The sequence below is a fragment of the Chenopodium album genome, chromosome 2 (assembly GCF_948465745.1).
Source record: "Chenopodium album chromosome 2, dcCheAlbu1.1, whole genome shotgun sequence".
Classification (NCBI taxonomy): Eukaryota; Viridiplantae; Streptophyta; class Magnoliopsida; order Caryophyllales; family Amaranthaceae; genus Chenopodium; species Chenopodium album.
Genome location: NC_137835.1, coordinates 61,559,968 through 61,584,468, shown reverse-complemented (window position 1 = coordinate 61,584,468; position 24,501 = coordinate 61,559,968). Strand labels below are relative to the sequence as shown.

The 24,501-nt window shown below is 37.2% G+C and overlaps 1 non-coding gene across 1 annotated transcript; it reads right to left on the bottom strand.

Annotated features, from left to right (window-relative positions):
- Nucleotides 1–1,992: 1,992 nt before the first annotated feature.
- On the bottom strand, nucleotides 1,993–2,099 carry LOC145607078 (small nucleolar RNA R71). The gene has a single exon (XR_014105496.1). It is a non-coding gene; the product is annotated as a small nucleolar RNA R71 (small nucleolar RNA).
- Nucleotides 2,100–24,501: the final 22,402 nt, after the last annotated feature.

Below are 24,501 nucleotides of genomic sequence, written 5' to 3'. Positions count from 1 at the left end.
TTATTACTAATTGGTGTTTTCTAGTGTTTTCGTAGATTTGGTTGATTTTTGCAGGGATTCATGCTTTTGGAGCATTTTCCCGACGTATTTTGGAGCAATCACGAACATTGGAGAAGCACAACCAGTTTTTGTAGCCCAGGGCCGGTTAGAGTCATCGAACCGGTGATTAAGGGCTTGGTATAGGTGATACCGGGGCATTTGAACCGAGTATTCAAGACCGGAAGAGGAAACCCAGATTGGCCCGAAGAAATGGAGCCCAATCGTAGTCCAAATAGTGGCCCAAGAGAGCCGCCCGACCAAAGAAGCTAGCGCCCAGAGGCGCGCCCGGTCGGGCGGGAGAAGCTAAGGTTGGCGCACGGTGATGCGCCCGGCCGGGCGCGAGATTGGTATTGAAGAAGCAAAAAGGCGCGCCCAATCGGGCGCGTGCAAATATTAGGAGACGATTAACTTCGTTTTAGTTTGTTTTAGTTCAGGATTTGTACGGAGTATAAATACACCTCCGTAATACGTTTTTACGCCCTTTCTCTCTTTCTTTTACTCTCTTAAGTGTTTTCATAGATTTATTTCTCTAAAACTATTGTTCTTAATTACTTCCCTTAATTCAAATTTCCTTTAGTAACAATTTCTTCTCCTTTAATTTCAGCTATTTCATTTACTTCCTTGATTATGTTTTGTTTTATTTATTTGATTAGTTTAGTTATGATTATGTGTGAGTAGTTTCATTCTAGGGTTTATGGGGATCCATAATTGATATGAAGGGATAATTTGTTATTATTGATTATTGGTATTGCATGATAATTTCTTATTGAATTGTTTTAATTCTTTGCAATTAGATTATGAATCGAGCAGATGTAATTTGATTGTGAATGTTTAGCAATATTGAATTGATGAATCGAGCAGATGTTAATTTAATATTAAAGGCTATTTTTAATAGGAACTTAGATCTAGTAAATTGCGAGAGCCTGTTAGATCTATGTTGATTAATAATTTACGAGAGCCTGTTAATCATTTTATTTGTGCAATGTTAATTATTAATTATTATTTTTTATCCCGGAATATTAATTATTGGTGAACTTGTGACCCTAGGCTTCCTTATTATTGTTTCTTTTCTCTCTAAACTTATTCTTCGTAGTATAGATTTTATTCCCAAAAAAATATTGGTTACTTAGATAATTTAGATTATAATAATTAATTAGGAGTAAAAAGACTCGTTTCCCTGTTGAGTTCGACCCTACTTCCCTATCTACTTTAGTTAGAGGACTTAGGTATTTATTTTTTATTAGGGGATACGACTTTACCCTGTCAAAATTTGGCGCCGTTGCCGGGGAAACGGTTTTATTTTTATTTCTGATTATTTGTGTAGTCTAAGTTATTTTATTTTTGTCTCAAAGAACATTAGGTAAATCTCATATTTGCTTCTAGTTTTTGTTTATGCCCAGGTGTTCCAGATCAGGGTACATCCCATTCGATCCTGAGATCGAACGTTCCTTCCATAGACAGAAAAATCTCTACAAGCAAATCCTGGCGGATTCTGGTGATAATAATAATAATCACCGCGATCCTCCAACTGGTTCTAGCGATTCAGAGGTATTATAAGACGCGGAATTAGAGATGGCGGTTCCAAAGAAGCTTAAGGATTACTCACAACCAAAGCTTTCAGATTTCCCACATCTCACTCCCACTCCGGCTCTTGATGGGGTTCAATTCGAAATTAAACCTCAATTTATAACGATGATAGAGAGGAAGCAATTTAGTGGAGCCAAGGGTGAAGACCCAAATCTTCACATTGCCGACTATTGTCAATATTGTAACACCATCAGGCAAGCCCGGGTCACTCAAGACCAAATCAGGGAGATTATCTTTCCTTTCTCTTTAATTGGAAAAGCTAAATTGTGGTTTAATGGCTTAAATAGAACTGCACTTGGTATAACTGACTAGGAAACTCTTGTCTTGAATTTCTATAACAAGTATTATCCTGCAGAGAGAACAGCCGTACTACGGAGTGCGATTCAGAATTTTGCCCAAGAAGCCGATGAATATTTATATGAGGCTTGGGAGAGGTTCAAGGACTTACAAAGAGAATGCCCCCACCATAATTTAGCACAATGGCAGTTAATCCAAGCCTTTTATAATGGCATTGGAAATTCTTCTAGAATAATCTTAGATTCTGCAGCTAGTGGGAGATTTATGAATCTTAATGTTGATGATGCAGATCAGGTTATTAAAGATATGGCGATACATAATTCCCAATATGGGAATCCTAGAGGATTTGCTAACAAAGGGAAACATAGTGATGACTCTGTATCCTTTTTGCAAGCTCAGCTGACCTCTATTTGCCAAAAATTAGATAATCTGAGCACTGCTAATGTAGCTAATGTTTCTGCGATTAATAATAATTCTAATGAATAATAATTCTAATTGAAAATTGTGGTATTTTAGGTCATTGGGAACAAGATTGCAGGAGTTCTGTGGAGCAAGTTAATGCCTTTCAAGCTTATAGGCAGAATAACCCATACTCCAACACCTACAATCCTGGGTATCGGAATCATCCGTACCTTTCCTACCGGAGTACTAATGTTCAAAATCTACCACCACAAGAGCCACAGGCGCCACAACAACAGCAGCAGAAATATTACCATCCCAATGCTAGCCAGAAGAACCAACCACAAAAATCCTCCTCACCTTCTGACCCTTCTCTGGTGGAAATTAGAGCAATGTTGGTTAATATGCAAAAGTGCATGGAGAGTAGAGATGTGACAATTGATCAAATTCTAGAACATAATAAAATTGTAGATAATCAAATTGCGCAACTTTCCGCTACTCTACAAGCCCGCCAACAGGGAGCTCTGCCGGCACAGCCCACCAGGCCTACGGATCAAGCATATGAAATTACTCTACGGAGTGGTTCAAACTATGAAGGGCCCTCTATGCCCAGAGTTGATGAACCTGATTTATTAAATAATGCTAATCTTGATTCCGTTAAACCAAACAATGTAGTTAATAGCCCTGCAGGGCTAAAGGATAGTACTAATACATCTAATTCTACATTGCAGGGTACGACTCCAGAGAAGGTGGCTACTCCAGATAAGAGCAATAATGCTCCAAAGCCAATTATCAAACTTCCATTCCCCAATCGTCACTTGAAGACAAACTTGGATAAGCAGTTTGGTAAGTTCTTGGAGATGGTGAAAGATTTGAATGTAACAGTTCCTTTCACTGAATTAATCACACAAATTCCTTCATATGAAAAATTTATGAAAGAAATATTGACAAGGAAAAGGTCTATTAGTGAGGTAGAGACAGTAGCTTTCACTGCAGAGTGTAGTGTCGTACTTCAAAATAAGTCTCCACCCAAATCAAAAGATCCGGGTAGTTTTTCTATACCTTGTCATATAGGCAATCTAATGATTGATAATGCATTGTGTGATTTGGGTGCTAGCGTTAGCGTCATGCCATTATCTGTATGTTCCAAGTTAAATATGGTCGAACGTTCTTTCAAATACCCCTTAGGTGTTTTAGAGGATGTCCCTATTAGAGTAGGTAAATTCTATATACCTGTTGATTTTGTTGTTCTTGATATGGCTGAGGATATGCAAACCCTAATTATCTTGGGTAGACCATTTCTTAACACTGCAGGAGCAATCATAGCATAGATGTGAGAAGTGGTAAGTTAACACTATCAGTAGGGGATGAAAAGTTGTTTTTAATCTTAATCATACCCCTAAAATCTCCATGACTGAGGAGAAATGTTTCAGTGTTAATGTGGTCAAGAATTATTCTAACAAGCCCCAAGCTCTTGAAAAAGATCCCTTGGAGGCGATATCTTGTGTTGCATCCTTTTCAGATGAGATAGATAAATGGCAGAAGGAAGTTGATGCAATAGAAAGAGCACTCTACAATGTTGGTCTTGGTTTTGAGGACGAAAAGGTGGAATCAATCAAGCAAGTTGTGGGATTGGAGCCTACGGTAAGTGTTCCGCCAGATCGAGTTGCAAGTGTTGAATGCAATGACAATTTGAAGCAACCCTCGATCAAAGAAGGATCTTTAGTGTGTAGCATTGAAGACCCCCCAATCCAAGTAAAGGAGGATCCACCAGACAAAGTGAATTGGCGTCCCACAGGGCATGTCAAGAAGCCGCGTCGCAGCCGAAACACCGCTAGACCGGGTGAGAAACCACCCGATCAAGTGTTAGGCCAAGGGTCCTAGTTTTTGTACTTGGTAAGAAGGTCGTGCGGGACCTAGATAAACCAGCGCTTTGCGGGAGGCAACCCGTATTTTTAATGCCTTTTAGACTAGTTTTTATTTCCTTTTTCTTATGAGAGGAGAGATGAGGGAATTTAATGAGTTTTTATGAGTGTTTATACAGGTTTGAAGGAAAAGAGTTAGCCAAATTTTGAAGAGAATAAGAAAATGCGGAAGCTGATAATTAGCCTCGGGCCCGATCGGGTGAATGCCGCCCGACCGGGCGCGAAAGCTAGTCTTCAAAATTAAGTATTTGCGCCCGACCAGGCGATGGGCGCCCGACCGGGTGCAAAATTCGTTGTATACGGACTACTTTGTCCGCCCGATCGGGCAAGCGTCGCCCGACCAGGCGCGAGAAAGGGCGTAATTTGGAGCGATAGATCACCCGACCGGGCGAAGGGCGCCCAACCAGGCGCGAGAGTCGAAGGCATTACGGGCATCAGATCGCCCGATCGGGCGAAAGGCGCCCGACCGGGCTCGAGAAACTCCAATTATAAGAATTCCAAATCGCCCGACCGGGCGCGAGGGGCGTCCGCGTCTTCTTCTTCTTTCTTTCCTTCTTTCTTCCCTCATTTCTTATTTCCTCCATTACTTTCTGTCTCTAAAACTCAATTTTTCTCTACCTTCTCTCTAAGATTTCTCCTTTATTCCTCAACCAAATTGAAAACTTTTTACATATTTGTAATCCCCTCTTCATCCTCTACACTTCCATATTAAAATTTTCAGATTTTATTCAAATAAATTTTCAAACCATTTCTATCATGGCTTCAAAGAGGGCTAGGTCTATTTTCGGTAGGAGCTCCAGTTCGAGGGAGGAATACGACCCGGATTTGCAACTCCCGTACTGGCCGACGATCCGTATTGCTAGTCGAGAGCAAAAGGAGCGGCTAGAACACTTAATCGGGCGTGAGGTAATTCCTTCTCGGTGGTTACATCGCCCTACTCTAGAATCATTTGGTTTGTATGATTTTGTAAAACGATTTTTAAATGACATTGGCATGAGAAAATTTGTTGATATGCACTATCCTACATTCCGAGAACTTACTTGTGAATTCTTGTCTTCTTTACATGTTGTTAGTAGTAGAAATGGGCCGAATTTAATTTTTAGGTTGAACAATAGGAATATTAGTTTAACTTATGTAGAATTTTTTAAATTATATGAATTAAATTCTGAATTACCTCACCAATGGCATGTGATGAGTGACATTTATGTCACTCTTAGGGAGTAGTTTTAGAGTCATTTTCGTGTTTATTTTATCTTATTTTCCCTTTCTTTCTCTTGTTTTCTCTTTAATAAAGTTTCTTGTTTATTTGGTAGTTTTGGAGCGTTTTAGTTTATTTTCTTTATTTTATTAGCTTTAGTTTATTTTCGTATTTTATTTTACTTTATTTGCTTGTATAGTTTTTGTTTTATTTTTATTAGTTTAGTTTTATGTCTCTTATTTTCTATTTTATTTTATTTATTTCTATTTTATTTATTTTATTCTATTTGTCGTGGTTTTATTTTATTTCGTCCTTTGTTTGTTTTCATTTTTTTTTTATTCTTTGTCCCAATTCTCTCCTCAATCTTGCTTGTGTTTGTAGGTGTGTTCGAGGTTCAAGGCATACGCTACAATATCCAAATGGAGTGAGTCTCGGGTTTGCCCTGCTACTTGCTGCTGCCCCTTAACCTTCACCCCACCTCCCTTATCCTCCACCACACACACACCAACAACACAAGCACTTCGCTGCCCCTGCTTCACCCCGCAACAACACCAGAAATCGCCTGCTCCACCACCACCAGCCTGCAACCCCGCAAGCACCACCACAGCACACAGCAACATTAATCTCTGCTTCACCCCGCAACACCACTCCCCTGCTGCCACCAATCAACCACCACCAACCCGCAATTAGCCGCAACCTACCACAACCCAGACCACCGCAACCACACCTCAATTCTACCACCAACACACACAAGCAGCCGCAAACCACCAGCCACAACAACAACAAAACAACCACCAATTAAAGCCGACACTGCAGCGCCCCAAATCAGAGCAGCCCGCAACACATAGCTCCAATTCATCTCCATTCTCGATACCCTTCGCAGCGGGCACTCACTCCACCCAAAACGGCAGCCCTTCACCATCACTGACCCACAACTTCTCCAATTAAGCAACTAAATCGCCCACCATTGCATAAAAAATCAGAGCAAATAGAAAATTAATCAAGTTTGAGCATACCGTTGGTGGTTCGACCGAACTTCGAGTCAGAGACTTTAGGGGTTTTGTTATTCGAAGAGGAGTGGTCGAACATACCAATGGTTCGACCGAACCAACCCCGTAGTTCGGTCGAACCAACCACCGGTTCGATCGAACCATTTCACGAGACTCGCACATGGTTTTTAAAGAGGGTCGAACGGCCTCGATTTGATGATGATGGTTGATGAACGGTGGTGATGAGATGCGCTTCAATGGAGTTCAAACTTGAAGCAGCCAATGTGAAGGAGAAGAAGAAAGAAAAAAACCGTCTGATTGTTTTTGGGGATTTTTGTTTTTTATTTTTTTTTCTTTTTTTTTTATTTCTTTTCCTTTTCCTTTTCTTATTTCTTTTCTCTTTTATTTCTTTTCTATTTTATTTTCTTTTTATTTTCCTTTTCTTTCTTTATTTTATTTTCCTTCTTTTATTTTTCTTACTTTGGCTAGCTTAGTATAAATACCCAATTTTGGGGTAATTAGGAGGAATGAAAGAACTATCTATTCTTCTCTCTAATTAGTTTTAGGTTAGGTTAGGATTAGTCTTCATTGGTAGAGAGAGAAAGTGAGGTTTTCTTCATTATGAACTTGGATTTTGAAGAAGGAGCTTGTTCAATCCTTTGTAGACCTTCATCTTCTATTAATGAGCAATCTCTTACTCTCTCTCCTCTATTTTTATTTGTTTTATTTTGATTATTATTTTAGTTTTTGGTATTGCTTGTTAATCATGTTTATCCTTGATTGTTTGTTAATTAATCTTGTTATTAACATGATTAGTGGGTAATTTCCCATTAAGGGGATGGTTGTGGTGTAGTGGACCTTGAGCATGTTCTAGGGTTTAGAATTAATTTATTTGTGATTAAAGTCTTTATATGCTTGATATTCTTTAATCTTCTTGCAAGTGCACATTGTTGGTTGATTAAAGGTGAATCTTTGCTAACAAGAAACGGAAGTTGACTTAGTTAAGGTTCATTACTATCGATTGTTATTTAATAGTACCTCCTAGTATATGGTTCTAATGTGGAAACATAGAGGCTATGTTAGGAGAAGCCAATTGACCCCGGAAGGCGGCTAGATTGGATCCTTTATTTCGATATTCGAGCATGTTTAGTTCATAATTAATTCAATTTCTATGCCTTTGTTTATGTTCAAGTGAATGCTATACCTAAACCATTTCCCTTAATGTTTTATTTCTTGCTTTAGCATTTTTTGACTTTAGTTTATTTATCTCCTATTCCGGACTAGCTTAATTGTCGATAACATTTGGTGGTGTTTAATCGTTCTCTGTGGTTCGACCCCTATGATTGCCTTATACTCGTATTAGGTTTGTTTAGGTTGTATAAATTGTATTTGATCTAGAGATAGACAATTGACGACGCGTTTATTCCCTTGTCAGCATGCGGACTATAAAATAAGTGACATATATCATGCTTTGACTGGTTTGCCTACTCCTGACTCTCAACATGCTAGTACCAAACCTATTCACCACCCTGTCCCAGAAATCTGGCAAAGATTTGCGGGTTTGTGTTTTTTAGGTAGGAACGAGCCCCATAATGCCCAATTTAACGAACTAGCTGTCATAGGACACTATGTGTATGGGTACGGGAAATTGAACATAGGTAGGTTTATTATTCACCATCTGAGCAGGCATGCCACGGCCAGCACCACATCTCGCACCCCCATCCGTTTAAGAGGCCTTATCACTCAAATAGTAGTGAAAAAGGCCGATTTTGTAGTGGATGGACCCCACTAACTGACAAACTGTGGACCAGATACCTATATGACTGCTAGGTATTTTGAGGAGTTAGGGTGGGTACGACCGGATAGCGAGCAGACACCCTTTTAGTGTATTAGGACTGGGAGCGAGCAACCTTTGCCCATCTTTCCCTTACCTAGTCCTGACTTGACCGCCTTTCCCCCAGGGCAACCATCCTATACATATGATCTTCTAGTTGCCAACGCTAGGGGGAAAGCACCACCACCACCAGTACCACCACCCCAACCTCAGCCTCAGCCCGAGGTGGCATTCTCTCCACCTCGTATGTCTCACTCCGTCCCTCATGTTGACTCTGACCCAGTTTAGGACCTTCAGAGTATAGGTCAGGCCTTAGGACGTATCGAGCATTCCCATACTGACCTTAGGATGATGGTAGGCTCCATAGACCGTAGGTTAGGGTACCTAGAGAGGAACCAGGGTAGAGCTCTCTACCCTATGTACGATGATTATGCTCGTCGGGGCAACATTCCCGACGACGCTATTCACCCTGACTGGTTTCAGCCTCCACCCCAGGGATACGATAGGGATCCCACTGCCCATGGTATCTACAATGACTATTCTTCCTTCTATGGGTACGGCCAGGACTTTCCTTTCGGGGGACCGGCGGGGGGAGTTTTCATGCTGACTATTTTGGTGGTAGCTCTTCTGGTGCAGGTGGTGCAGGTGGCAGTGGAGGTGCAGGTGGCAGTGGAGGTGCAGGTTTCGGTTCGATGGATGAGGATGATCAGGACTAGCTATGCTGGGCTAGTTCCCGAGTCAATGAGGACATTGTTTGTTTCTGGCTTGGGGGAGATTTTGGTTTGGTATCTTTCTTTTTCCTCTTTTCTTTTATTTTTGGTGTGTTTTCTTAGGTTAGATTTATTGCTTTCTAGTTTAGTTTTATTGCTTTCTTATATATGAAAAATACAAAAAAAAAAAAATTGAAAAATAAAAAAAAAAAATCCAAAAATACGTTCCAATGAATTGTAAATTATGCTTCCCTGTGCCCCTTACTTGAGAAAATTGTTTTGATTCTTGGTATTTGATGATAAGCATTGTGGATTAGTTGATCATGACTTGATGTTTGATTGCCTTGGAACCTTAACATGCGTCAATTTTTCCCAACTACCTCTGAATATAGTGCTTGACTAGTTGATTTGGTTAGGAATGTGTGACAGTTCCATAGTTCCTGGTATGTCAATGAATTTGAGTATTGGTTTGCAAATATTAGTAATATTTATATGATTCATTATTATGCACATTGAGGAGGACAAAGGCATTTGTTCTTTTAGGTAGCCTCTAGATGATTATAGATACATTTGTTCCCTTCTTGATACCCATGTTGTTGCCTTGACTTTTTGTTGTTTTATTAGCCACATTACAAGCCTATTTTTCCCCATTGGTTACTAGTCCCAAGCATGGCTTGGGGGAGCTATTAGTGAGTGAGGTGAGGGAGTTTGTAGTGTGCTTAATATTTGCACAGCTTGGGTGGGTTTTTGAGAAGTTGTTTTGTTGTTGATCATGTTTATTTTTGATGAGTTTGAGAGTTATATTTTCTTGAAAAAAATAAAGCATGATGTTATAAAAAAAGAGAATTTCAAAAAAAATATGAAAAAAATAAGTGAACTTCAAAAGAAAAGAAAAATTGTTCAATGTTCAAATGTTCTAGTAGGAGGTTGATCAAAGAAAAAAATAGAGCTTCAATGAAAAATTCAAGTTTGGAAATAAAGTTTGTTTATTCACTCCATCTCTTCATTATTATATTTTTATGAGTGATATGTAAGAGTTGGGATTATTTATTATGATTGGAGTATATTTGGTTGATGTTAGAGTTGGTTATGTTGTTGGAGATGTATGATCATCATTTATTTTGATCATGGGTTTGTTAGGATTTGCTCCCTTAAGCATAGCTTTTCTCTCACTTGTTCCCAAACGATTCCTACCCTTTACCCTAGCCTTACATTACAAGCTTTAAAGACCTTCCGACCTTGTGCATAGAATTGTATGAATGTGAAAGTGTTGCTTATCAATGCAAGTTATGATTAGACATATTTCGAGTCGACTAGTAGGTTGAGCGTTCATTGTTCTATACACACGAGAGTGTGAGTTTGGAGGGCATTGTTCACATAAAAGGGTTGGATGGAGAGCGATCGAGTACATCTTTTACTCGCCACAAAAATGAGAGTTGAGTGCGTGAGCACTAGTCTTGAATTCTATATGCTCTTGTGGTTTGCTCTGTTTGACAATTGTTAGGGAAGATTAGTAATTAGATGGATTTGATTGGTTGATTTTGAAGCATGTTTATTTGATTTACCCTGGATCGTTTGTGCTTGATTTTTACTTTTTGGGGTGAAGCATATTTATTGATTCATTGATGAGATCTTTTCTTAGGGACAAGCAAAGGTTTGGCTTGGGGGAGTTTGATGTGTCTAGTTTATATAGTATTTTACCCCCGTCCCTTGGTCATAATTAGTAGTGTTTTTGGCTCTTTAGAGCCACTTTTATTTCTAATTGGTGTTTTCTAGTGTTTTCGTAGATTTGGTTGATTTTTGCGGGGATTTATGCTTTTGGAGCATTTTCCCGACGTATTTTGGAGCAATCACGAACATTGGAGAAGCACGATCAGTTTTTGTAGCTCAGGGCCAGTTAGAGTCATCGAACCGGTGATAAAGGGCTCGGTATAGGTGATACCGGGGCATTTGGACCGAGTATTCAAGACCGGAAGAGGAAACCCAGATTGGCCCGAAGAAATGGAGCCCAATCGTAGTCCAAATAGTGGCCTAAGAGAGCCGCCCGGCCAAAGAGGCTGGCGCCCGGAGGCGCGCCCGGTCGGGCGGGAAAAGCTAAGGTTGGCGCCCGGTGACGCGCCCGGTGACGCGCCCGGCCGGGCGTGAGATTGGTATTGAAGAAGCAAAAATGCGCGCCCGATCGGGCGGTGCCTCGCCCGATCGGGCGCGTGCAAATATTAGGAGACGATTAACGTCGTTTTAGTTTGTTTTAGTTTAGGATTTATACGGTGTATAAATACTCCTCCGTAATACGTTTTTACGCCCTCTCTCTCTCTCTCTCTCTCTCTCTCTCTCTCTCTCTCTCTCTCTCTCTCTCTTTCTTTTAACCTCTTAATTGTTTTCTTAGATTTATTTCTCTAAAACTCTTGTTCTTAATTACTTTCATTAATTCAGATTTCCTTTGGTAACAATTTTTTCTCCTTTAATTTCAGCTATTTCATTTACTTCCTTGATTATGTTTTGTTTTATTTATTTGATTAGTTTAGTTATGATTATGTGTGAGTAGTTTCATTCTAGGGTTTATGGGGATCCATAATTAATATGAAGGGATAATTTGTTATTATTGATTATTGGTATTGCATGATAATTTCTTATTGAATTGTTTTAATTCTTTGCAATTAGATTATGAATCGAGCAGATGTAATTTGATTGTGAATGTTTAGCAATATCGAATTGATGAATCGAGCAGATGTTAATTTAATATTAAAGGCTATTTTTAATAGGAACTTAGATGTAGTAAATTGCGAGAGCCTGTTAGATCTATGTTGATTAATAAATTGTGAGAGCTTGTTAATCATGTTATTTGTGCAATGTTAAATATTAATTATTATGTTTTATCCCGGAATATTAATTATTTGTGAACCTGTGACCCTAGGCTTCCTGATTATTGTTTCATTTCTCTCTAAACTTATTCTTCGTAGTATAGATTTTATTCCCAAAAAGATATTGGTTACTTAGATAATTTAGATTATAATAATTAATTAGGAGTAAAAAGACTCGTTTCCTTGTGGAGTTTGACCCTACTTCCCTATCTACTTTAGTTAGAGGACTTAGGTATTTATTTTTGATTAGGGGATACGACTTTACCCTGTCAGAGAATCGCAATGCAATGCAACCTTTCTCACCACCACTTCAATTCCTACATTGAACAAGATTTGAGATCTTATATCCAAGATCGGTCTCTCGTTCCGAACGTCCGTGTTGCGGGGGCGTATAAAGGATAAAGATGATTATATCATCATTATCATTATCATTATCATTGTCATTATTAGTTATTGTTTAGAATATGTAAATCCCTTGATTTACTCCTTAATTTTGATAGTCAAAGTATATCCCTTATAATTAGCTAACGTACCTATTCACATATTGTATCTAGTCATAGTTTGGTATGTTCAATGTTATAATCTTGTACTATATATACTCGTGTATATTCATCAATATAATCAAGCTTTCCAACATTCTCTTTTCTCATAACTCTATCATCTACTACCTCCGTTACATATATTTGCAACGATTTGAGATAAAGTAGAGAGGAAAAATATTTAATCGTTGCAAATAATGTGTAACGGAGGTAGTACATATATATATATATATATATATATATATATATATATATATATATATATATATATATATATATATATATATATATAAATTTACTTGAGATAATTAAAATTTATATATTGAGGGTGAAAAAGAAGATTATGTGGAATGAAAAACAAAGTGGAGAATAGTGAGGGAAGAGAAAATAAACTAAAATTAAATGTAATGGAAAAATAATATATTGAAATTTAGAGAAAGCAAGAGATACAATTCATTGTGAATGAATGAAACATTAAACCAATATATTTGTGGGAATAAATTAAAGAAGCATTTCACCTTTAAATTTGAAAAAATAATAATAACCGAAAGAATTAAAAGATAAACATCTAATAATTAAGCAAGAGATGTATATTTTTTTTTTTTTTTTTAAAAAAAAAAAAAAAAAAAAAAAAAAAAAAAAAAAAAAAAAAACCAATCGTCGCTTTCTGTATTTCTTGTAAATCTTTCTATTATTGATAACCGCTTCCTAACCCCCCAAAAAAAAAAAAAAGGATGACGTAGCACATCAGATCTCTCTTAAAATTTCTTGTTTTAAAATAATACTATTGATATGATACGTAGGATTTGTTTGAATATATTTTTTGTAGAATATGATAAAAATGTTGGATAGATTTAATATTTAGGACAATAAAGTTATTTAGTGTTTTATTTTTAATAAAATTTGGATGATTTAATAGGATAAAAATATTATTTTAGAGTTTAATTTTCAATAAAACTTTTAGTTTAGAATTTTATTTGTAATAAAATACCAATATTTCTATACAAATAACAAACATAGAGAGGTTTAAAAGAAAAAAATAAAAAATAAAAATCAAACAGAACTGTTATTATGTATAACCAATCTCTTAAGTCTTAACATGTGACCAACCTTAGATGTTCAGAGAAAATGAAAAGAGATCACGGCTTTAAGGTTGTTCACATTTATTGAACTGAGCTAAACTGAATTGATTGGAGCTGAACGAAACTGAACTAAAATGAACTTAACTAAGTTGAAATGAATATTTCATGAGAGAAGGAAATAAGGAGTTGAACTGAACTGAACTGAAATTAAGCTGAAGTGAACAGGCCCCTAGATGAACTTTCTTTTTGGTTGTACATTATGACTTCTAATTTTTTTTTAGATTGGGTTAGTGATTATTAACCCATAAATATCCATAAGCGGAAAAAATTAAAATAACATATATATTTTAAATAATTTTTTTTATTATAAATTCAACAAACAATCCGGGTATCGCATGGGGCACAAAACTAGTACAAATAAACATAATCTAAATAAGTGAACATTTTCAGTTACACCTAGGTATAACTAGCACTAGTTATACCCTATACAAACGATAACATTCGGTACGGTTTACAAAATGTATTTATAATATGTGTATATTATATCTACTTACGCCCTATTCACATTATTTTATTTTTAGTGAAATGAATTTATTTTGCTAAACTGACATTAATTTTATTGATTTTCTGTTTTGGTTCCTTTTTAATGTTAATTACTTTTACTAATTGATTTTTTTTTACTAAACTGAAATTATTTTTTACTGAATATTATTATTTTGCGGTGGAGCGAATCGGGTCATAATTGAAAACGAAATCTACTTAAATGGTAATAAAAGTACTTCCGTCGTTTTTTTTAGTTGCATCGTTTGCAAAAACACGAATTCCTAGATAGGTTTTGAGATAAGAAGGAAAAAAAAAAGAGGACCTATGAGAGATGTAGAGCAAATTTATAAACTGAAAAAAAAAAGTTATACAATTAATTTGAATATATTTTTTTTTTATTTAGAAAGTGATTTGTCTAAAAGAATATAGATATTATATTGATTTGAAACGAAAATATGATCCTAATTAATATAGATATTATCAAGTGGGGTCATGAAACATAGTTTAACCCCTTTAAGTCTTATTGGGAAACAGAGGAAGTAGTGTTACTATAGTTTAACCCCTAAAATTATTAATATAGATATTGACACTTTCACATAATAGATACTATTAATTAGAATCAGTAGTGTTAATTAGAATCAATATAGATATTTCATATAATTTAGATATTATCTAGTGGGGAGTAAAATTTTATTGATTTGAATATGAAAATACATATTAATTATAACAAGTGCCCACTTGATATATTTTTTTCTTATAAATTATCATACACTTAAGGTAAAAGTTTGATTAAATTTTGACAATTAGATCAGATTAGATAAAATCAAACCAGATAAATTCAAATAAGTAAAAATAAGGTAAACTAAACAAGTCCTAAGTCATTAACATAGGAAACTCTATTAAACATTTAAATGATCCTTGATTTACTTTTAATTAGAACCAATAAGTTTTGTTTAAGACTTGTATACACTAATTTTATTTTAAAACAGTTAGTTTAAGCGTAATTTAAATAATCCCTCCATTTTGTATTAGTTGCAACAGTAGGTTTGACTCATAGTTTAAGAAAAGTATTGACTAGGCTCATAATATAAAGTATTGTTAGTAAGCAGATGGATCAAAACAAAAGGTAGCGTGGGTGGGGTTGGTGGGAAAGAGAAATAATAAAATATTTGTGAAAGTGGGTTAGTGGGAGAGAGAAAATATAAAATAATGGTGGGTCCTTTCCAAATATAATAGTGTTACAACTTATATGAAATGGTCAAAATAAAAAGTGTTGGAACTAATGTGAAATAGATGGAGTACTTTATAGTGAATTTAACCCCTTAAAGGATAACTTTTAATTTGACTCTGATTTGAATTATATTTTATGGAAAATTTGCAAATTGCAGCAATTTAAAATTAGTATTTCGCAAATTGCAACCCAAAAGTTATTATAAATTGTAAATTGCAACCTACTTAAATTTTTTCATTGGTTTGAGTGTCGAAAAATATTCGATTAAGATTTTAATGGTCATTTAAGTTCTTAAGGAATCAAATTAAGCTCAGAATTGGCAAAAAATTAACATAAGTGGTTTGTTTTTATTGCAAAAAATAATTGTCCAAAAATCAATACATTTTTGTTACGCAAAATGAGACACTTACTATTTTATTTTATTTTTGCTGATTCCGAGCTAAATTTGGTCCCTTAAGAACTAAAATGACCCCTAAAACCTTAACCAAATATACCAATAAAAAAGTTAAATTGATTTGCAATTTACAATTTATAAGAACTTTTGGGCTATAATTTGCAAAAAAAAAAAAAATTAAAATGGCTGCAATTTACAAAATACAAACTTTAAATGGCTGCAATTGATTAAATTTCCTTATTTTAATGTTTAATTTCTTATAGATTCATAATTACATAAAATAAAGGCTAATATGCATATACATTATAAGTTTTTTGTAAGATAAATTTTATTATTAATATAATAATAACTTTTGTAGTATAAAGGGTAAATTTAAAGTTTAAATACTTTAAAGATAAATTTAACCCGTGTTACATTAAATTAACATACTACATACACATGCCTTTTTGGAGAATTTTCTTAAACACTTGCTAATTACTGTATTATATAAATATATACATATTGAGATAGTATCTACGTAGTATTTAAAAACTGAAAATGTTATTACTTCCTCCGTTACGCATTATGTGCAACACTTGTTGTTTTGGGGTTTTTTGGAATCCCTTGGGATACTGGTCATGCTCTGATCTGGCAACGGGACGCGGACACCTACAAAACACGAATCTCCGATTGTTGGAGATTCGCCTCCGATGATCAAGTTAGTGACCGGAAACGGAATAAATGTGGAGAGAGAAAGTAGAGAGAAGTTGGAGCTTTTAGTGCTCTTTTAAATGTCATGTCACAATCCACTCCTCCCATCATCAATGATTGGGGTATTTATAAGGGTGGGGATTTGTGCCCTTTAGGGTAAGTGACCTAGAATTTAGGGCCATTGATTGGCTGCGCAATCAGCAAAAGATATGTGTCCTTTGGGGCGCCTTTTTGAGGCATTCTAGTTGCTTTTGGGCCTCTTGATGTAAGGGGCTTTAAAGAAAAGGAAGTATAAATCAAGGGTTGTGAGACAATTGAAAATGTCTCACAACTATTAAAATAATGTAAAAGTGTAAGGAAGAGAGAGAAAGGAGGAGAGAGATATGAAGAGTGAAAAAGATGGTGTGGGCCCCACTAAAGCTTTTTGAAGTACTACCACTGAGTTTATATTTTGTTCCACTAACACTCTAGTGGAGCTTTTTGAAGTACCACTGAGACTATATTTTGTACCACTGAGAGTGTATTTTGTAGTATTAAAACTCCAGTGATATTATTTGATAATTCAATAAGACAACTTTAAACTGACGCCTGAAATACCTATATTAACCTTGTGAGACATGATTTTATTGTCTCTTAACCCTCCCTTTATATAACCTCCTTAAAGACATATTTGATTTTAGGTTCTCTCTTTATTAATAGTACGTGTCATCTTCCTATGGTGACACATGTTGCCCATTTATTGGGCCACGTGTCATCATGGGATTGGACTACGTACTTGGGTTATTTTTTACCCTAAACATTTGCCCCTCAGAGGGGGTGGCTCGTCCTAACTGGCCGCCTCCTCTGATTTCCACTCGTTAAAGTACCTTGGGCACTATTTAAGCATTTTTTAATTTGTAAGCAGGAGTCGGACAGGAGCGTCTGTCTGCCTTATCGGGCTAAATGCCTGTCGGAATGACCTGACGCTCTTTAAGAGCTTGGCCGAATTGTCCGGACAGAGTGGGCCGAGCAGCCTAGAATTAGGCTGAATGCCTAGATTGCCTTGTCTTGGCGTTTTTAAGGAATATTGCCGAATGATCGGTCGGTCATCAGCGGCCGAAGAGACTTTTCTAACATTTATCTGCATTGCACTTTCCAAGGGTGTGGTCAACTTCGGAGGTGCATGCAGAGAGTTACGGTTGTTTATGACGCCCGTTCGCATTCTGTCATAAATAGTAGAGCATTTTACACGAATTTGATCAAACGGAAGAGTTTAACCGTTTGACTTCTAGGTTAAATTCTTTGAATTTGAACCCTTGGTCATTCTTTAGGCGGGAACAATTTTTTACCATTTTACCCCTCCAAATTTTGCCTATGAATAGCAAGGGTTAGACCTTCATTTTTTTACTTTGAATTTCCTTGCTTTTTAGAGGGAAGTCAAAGCTTCTAGAGAGAGAAAGTCACTTCCTCTCGGATTCTTCGAGAGCTCCGTCGCACAATCAAGTTTTATGTTCAAGACTTTGAGTTTTCCGGCCTTTTTACATCCAAGATCTCCCAAGCACTCTTCAAGCTTTTCAACCTTCTACTCGGACGAAGGTAACCAAATACTCTTCCTTTTTTCTTTAATTTTCTTTTCAATTTTTGCTTAATTTTTTCAATCATCTTGGATCAACACTCGGCCTCGTCCGTTTCTCCTCATGAGGTCGTCTATTTGCCTAAGACTGAGGAATTTAGAGTGCACGGGGACGAGTACTCGTCTTTATGGAGTGGGTCCATTTCTAGTGCATACCAACTCACCTCCACCTATTCTTCTGTGTCCCTGCAGCCGAACATGGCGCGTACGAGGCAAATGCACGATCTCCATGCCGCCAGAAATCCTTACGGCACTCTTCTTCAACCTTTGGCTTCCTATAATCGGAACAACTCTGACGTGGGGACTGACCCCTCAAATACCAAACACAGACACCACCACTACTATTGATGGTAGTGCGTGCTTGGTGGTCAAGGTGACCACCTCTTTTGAAGAGCGCTAAAATCAATTAGGAACCTCCACTTCTGGGAGGGGTCTGAGTGTAAACCGCGCTTCATTTGCTAACTCGATCCTTGGAGTGACGAGTTACCGACTTCTTTGCCCCGCTCTCTTCCTAGGACGGACGCAGGTCGATCTGAACATGATCAGCCCGAGCAGTCATTGCACCACCACCATATTATATTTGGCCAAATTGGCCACAGACTTCGGTGGCTGCTCAGGCACAATACCAAAATCATCCAGGCCCTTCTTCTGAGGCCGGGCGAACTCTTTCTGTCCTCTTCTCTCAAGCTCTCAGGTAGGCAAGACCTAGGGTAGGCATAGTAATTGCCAAACCCACCGACTCCCCCGCCCCGTTCCATTTGGAAGTCACGGTTCTGGGGATGGGGCTAAAGAAAAGGACAAGGCCCCTTTGGTGCCCGAGGAACTAGGAATGGTCAAGCTAAGGTAGGGCTTGGTCAGAGGAAGTTTCGCTAAGGCTGACGAGTTGGACAGGGTCTTATCTAAAGACTTTGGTTGAGCGAGGGACCCTGAATCTCAGCCGGCCAAACAGTAGGCTGCAAATGATGCTGCCAAGGCAGAGGAAAAAGATAATGACTTTAACAGCCCCTACGGCTGTATGATTGCGAACGTAGCCCAAGCGTTCCTCAATTAACGGTTTGAGGAATGGAAGGAATTCCTCATGCTGGGGGAAGGCTTTCATATAAATCCTCCTTGAACCTCGTGGTCTGGTGCTTCCTTGGACGACCTTAGGATCATCCACCGAGGCTTCAATGTATATAGGGCGGCTCGTGAGGTTGGTCTCCGCTTCCCTCTTCACTTATTTTTCCAGGATCTACTGGACGAATATCAAATTGCCTTAGTCCAGCTTGCACCGAAAAGTTGAGCTAACATTTTTGGGTACTTGGTGACCTATCTAAGGATGGGTTTCACCCCTAACTTCCTGGTATTCTACGCCATGCACAACATCGTGAAGCTAGACGCGGTCTCGGACGGGTGGTTTGTCCTAAGCACCGAGCTAGAGTTCATGGTGTGCATGAATAATTCGTCCAAGTGGCGTGATTGGAAGTAGAGGTTCTACCACATAAAGACGGGGGACAAGGAGTTCAATCGAAAGATGAACAATTCCAACTCCTCCCCCATTCAACTTGGACAAGGGGATTAGTGGCCGAATCGCCCCCCAATTCACCCGGACTGTAACACCCCGTCTAAAATAGAAGGCGAGACGTTAGCAGAAATAACGTCAAGACGGAATGTCACTCTAAGGGTTACTAAAAACTAAACAAAATACATAAATAACTGAAACAAAAATTATGAAGAGAAAGAAATCTCAAATGATCAAAGAAAACTTTTAACGAGGCAGAACAACCTCAAATTCGACTATCTGATAAAGAGAGGTAAAGACATCAAAGAATAATCGATAAAACTACTTGAGAACAACCTAAACACTATGCTCTCAGCCCAAACTCAACAAACGCTACTCTTCACCTGCAAATAACATTTAGGTTCCACAATCAGTGGGGAGTAACTAGCAGTTCTCCTAAAACTTGTAGAAACACAAAGCTAAGCATAGTATAAAGCATAGAATCATTCATAAAAACAATACAACATGTAGACAAGATAAACAACTACTTCACAATATACACAAGATAAACATGATAAGATACATAGATAGGAATACAAGTCAAAACATGCAACATGATTACAATACAATACAAAAAAAACATGTATATTAAAGAAAATGAATATATTACCACATGATTACGGAGTAAGAATAAATAGCACCCAAAGCATAAGCAATAAACTCATAAAAACAATAATTAACACTTATAAAGGTTCTTTAAAGAGATTTAGAAAATGCTTGACTTGACTTAAGAAGACCTTCTCAAAAGCGTAATAATATTAAAATAGAGGATTTTAACTTTTCGAAAACTGATCCATAGTGAGGCAAGCATATAAAATATGAACGCTGGTGAATCCCGCAGCCCACCATTAAAGGTTTGTCAAGGCGAACCTACAGACGATTCCGCAGCCGTCTGCGTCTGAGAATGGCCAAACTCCCAATTTTCCTACTCAAATTCCGCAGCCCGAGTAGTTTCGGACGACAACAATTAACCTAGAAAATTACATCTCGAATTCCGCAGCCCAAGATGTTGGCATGTTCCAACCATTGAATTCCGCAGCCCAATGGTTGTCTTACACTCACGAATCATATAAAACGGTAAAAATAATTCTTCAAAATCATCGAAACACATTTTAGGGATCGTCAACCCTAATTTGAAAATACTGCAAGTCTTTACTTCTAAGACGAAAATTCAATATAAGTCCTTCAAAAGAGTTTAACTTCAAAATATACATAATCATTTATAAATCATAACAAGGTGTCACTCTTATTGTCTGGATTTGGGTACGAAGCTAATTATAACAAAATATCACAATACACTCCGTATACAACCCTTGGCGAAGCGGTGCTAAAAAAAGTGTTATTCTACTTTAAAGCACAACGACGTCGACAACTTATTAATAATAGAAAAATGGCAGCAACTATAGTACTTCGTTAACACTTCATAAACACGCTCAAACAATGCCAAAATGGTAAAATAAAACTATGACATATTAATACACATATTAGGCAATATATACATACAAGATAAGCTTAAATTCATGACTTTAACATGGTAAACACAACATGAAAATGCAGCAGACCCTAACAAGAATTTCAGCAGCACATTGCACAACAAATTCACCCAAAACCAACCTTAAACTCACAATTAACCTTAGCCCATTACCATACACACTCTAAATACATAATAGGTCATGATAGGCACAAGATTAGGCATAAAAATTAGGCAATACATCTCTCAAATATAATCAATTCACACGGTTCACAAACTGACATTATGGCAGCACTACCTTTGCTTGGTTTTAGGCGTATAAACAAATCAAAATTTACCCAAAAACATGATAATTTAATTTAGGAGTAAACCTAACATGATGCTACACCATTTTAGGCACAAAAACAAACCAAATCAAGGGAAATAAAGGCTGGAAACGTACTGCACAATGACAGGAATTACAGCTGCAGTTTTGTGAGCATTAGTGTTCATATAATTCTTAAAAACCACCAAAAAAAACACAATAACAATATATGGAACCAAACCCTAGTATGTTTACATCTTCTAGGCATGATTATCTAGCATAGAAACCAGAAATAAAACATGAATCAGATAAACTCATTTCTCACACACAAAACAGCAAACAAACATGAGATAAACTACAACATTTTCTAATCTAACCAACTCTAATTTGCACCTAGCCTTAACCTATCCTAGCCATGTATTCTAAAGCTTGAAATAATTCTAGTTACCTTGAATGGAGAGCATGAAAAATCAGATTAGAATAGAGGAGAAGATCGTAATTTGAATCCGCCCGAGCCGCTTCAAAGTTACGCCTCTTACCAGCCTTGATCGACGAGGTTCTATGGTGTTTGAGTGCTTTAATAAGAGGGTAAAATACAGCATCAATGTCCCACGAATATCCCTTGATAATTACCAGAAGATTTGAGGAAAATTGAGAGGAGAAAAGTGTTGTGATGGTGCAGCAACCTCACGCACAAGAAGCGTTGTTTTTTGTATGTGAATTGTAGGGAATATCAAGGGGTTTTGGACAACATTTAATTTGTGATTGAATGGGATTGATTGTTGGTGTAAATGGGGGGGTTACTATGGTGGAAAAAAAATGGACAGTAACAGGTCCTTGTATAACCGTGAGAAATAGGAGAAGTTGGGCTCAAGCAACACATGTGATTAGAAAGCAAATCCCTATATTAAGAATGTTAATTGGATTAGTTTAAGAGGGTTAACTAAGGAGTAACATGGGCTTTAGGAGGGAAAATAAAGAAGGGTAAACAACTATACAAGCCCTATTGAACGGTTCATTACTAGTCCAAATTCTATTCCGAGCTAATCCTAGTTGGCCCAAAACTAGACTAGGGAACGAATGTAACATGAGGCGATTTGAAACGCGTTTGAAAACGATAATAAAGATCATATCATCGATATCAAAATAATAATATCAATAATAATAATGAAAATAATAACTTAAATCACAATACAAAATATATATATATAAAGTTCATAAGTACCGAAAAGCGACATAAAAGACGAAATGTGAAATTAGTAATATTATTCATTTATAATGACCTGATTAATAAAAAGACATTATAATGAGTTTTATAAATAAAAGAATTAAAGAATACTTTATAAACAATACCAATTTGATAAACGAGTTGACGGAAATCACCCAATACAACTTTATTTATCTTTATTGATACGATTGCATGTAAAACGTTTTTAAAACTCCAAAAAAATCATTTTATAGATTGGTACTTCAGTCAAGGAATCACCCATGATGACCCGTATCAATCGCAATAGGTTAAATATCAAAATTATATATAATTTAGTATCACTTATTGAATTAATGCTTAAGCTAAAGGAATCACCCTTTCAGGCTAATATCAATTCAGACAAGTCAAAAACAGTTGAAATGATTAAAATTTAAATATAGAACCTTTTTAAATAACTTTCAATCGTTTCGTTAAAACATTTTAATAAGGGTTTTCAAAAGCTTGGGTTAACCCTAAATCAAATAATGATTTTAATAATTAAATTAACATTTCAATTTAGAAATTGATATTTAAATTAGAAATTAGGATTTATAGGTTGAAACACACATAAAGTAATGGTTCGAAAATACGGGGCGTTACACGGACCATGTTGATCAGCTTAACTATTTTAGGGTCAAGCGAGTTTATAGAAGGGGTGTCGGGTACTTGTTATTCCCAGGTGGGTCCCCTTGGTGAATTGGTTAAGGGATCCCCTATTCATGTCCTCATTTGGACTGCTCCAAAACTTCCCTCCAGGTTTACTTTTACATCATGCATCATGCATCATTAACTACGCTTTTACTTAGAAAATTCTTCTAACTCTTTTTCTCTTGTTTATAACAGAGCAAGCCATGTCTCAGCTTTATCCGGCTTAGAAGGGTGAGATGTACATTAACGAGTTCAATATGGAACGTTACAAGCTTATGCGAGCTCAATTTGAGGCGGCAAAGGGGGTATGGTCGCTCTCTTTACCTTGAATTTTTAATTTCCTTTTTTTTATTTGTCCGACTTGCTATACTTCAGCGGACTTAGTTTTTTACTTAAGTCGGCCACAACATGTTTTCCTCATCAGGCTGAATGAATTTAGAGTGTAGGTCTCTTGCCACAACCCTATTCAAACAGCTAATATGTTAGCTGACATTTCAACCCTGGCCGAGTGAGCTAGAATTGTATATCCTTTGATGCGATTATACTTGCCCAGGTCCTTTAATTACTTATGCCAAATGACTTTCTGTTCATGCTCCTTTCCTTTAATGCTATTCGAACGGTGGGCTCTAACTGAATTCTTTCTTGTTTTTCCAGTCAGCTACCCTTAGACCTGCGAGGAAGTGGCTGGCGCACGCTTCGAAGGATGATGAGTCGTCCAAGGCTCACAAGGTTTCGGCGTCCAGAAAGTCGGCGGGTAGGGCAAGGTCGCGGGTTGTGTCGGCGCAACCTAAAGGAAAGCAACCCCAGTTGGTACCTGGTTGGGACTCCAAGCCCTTAGAGCCATCTTCGTCCGAGGTGGCCCAAAATGAACCCATCCGCAAGAACGGAGGGGATGTGCCGACCCCGGATAACACGGTCGGCCAAGACTCGACTTCGCATGTTGAGTTTTTGGGAACTAAGCCTTTTGGTTCCCAAACTGAAGGGGAACTGCCTTCTCCGCATAAGGTGGCCGAGCAGACTCTGCTGACGCCTCCTCCTGAGGGGCGTCCGTGCTTTGCAAATCTCTCAAAAGGTACTTATACCTCTTCATCCTCTTCCTTTCTAAATTTTTTCTTCTCTTAGAAATCTAACTTGTTTTTATTTTGTAGAAACTTTTGAGGATTTGGACGTTCTTCCTTGACTAGGGCCGAGCGCATGACTATGCGAGACGTTATTTAGAAGGACGTCCCGGTCAAGACTCAGGACAAATACCGGAGTATCCATGATGGGCACCTCGGTCCAATGATTAAAAGCTGCGTTGAGGTAGTCTTCTGGTTCTTTGGCCAATTTACTTAGGCAAATTTATGTTACTTTGTTTTCCTT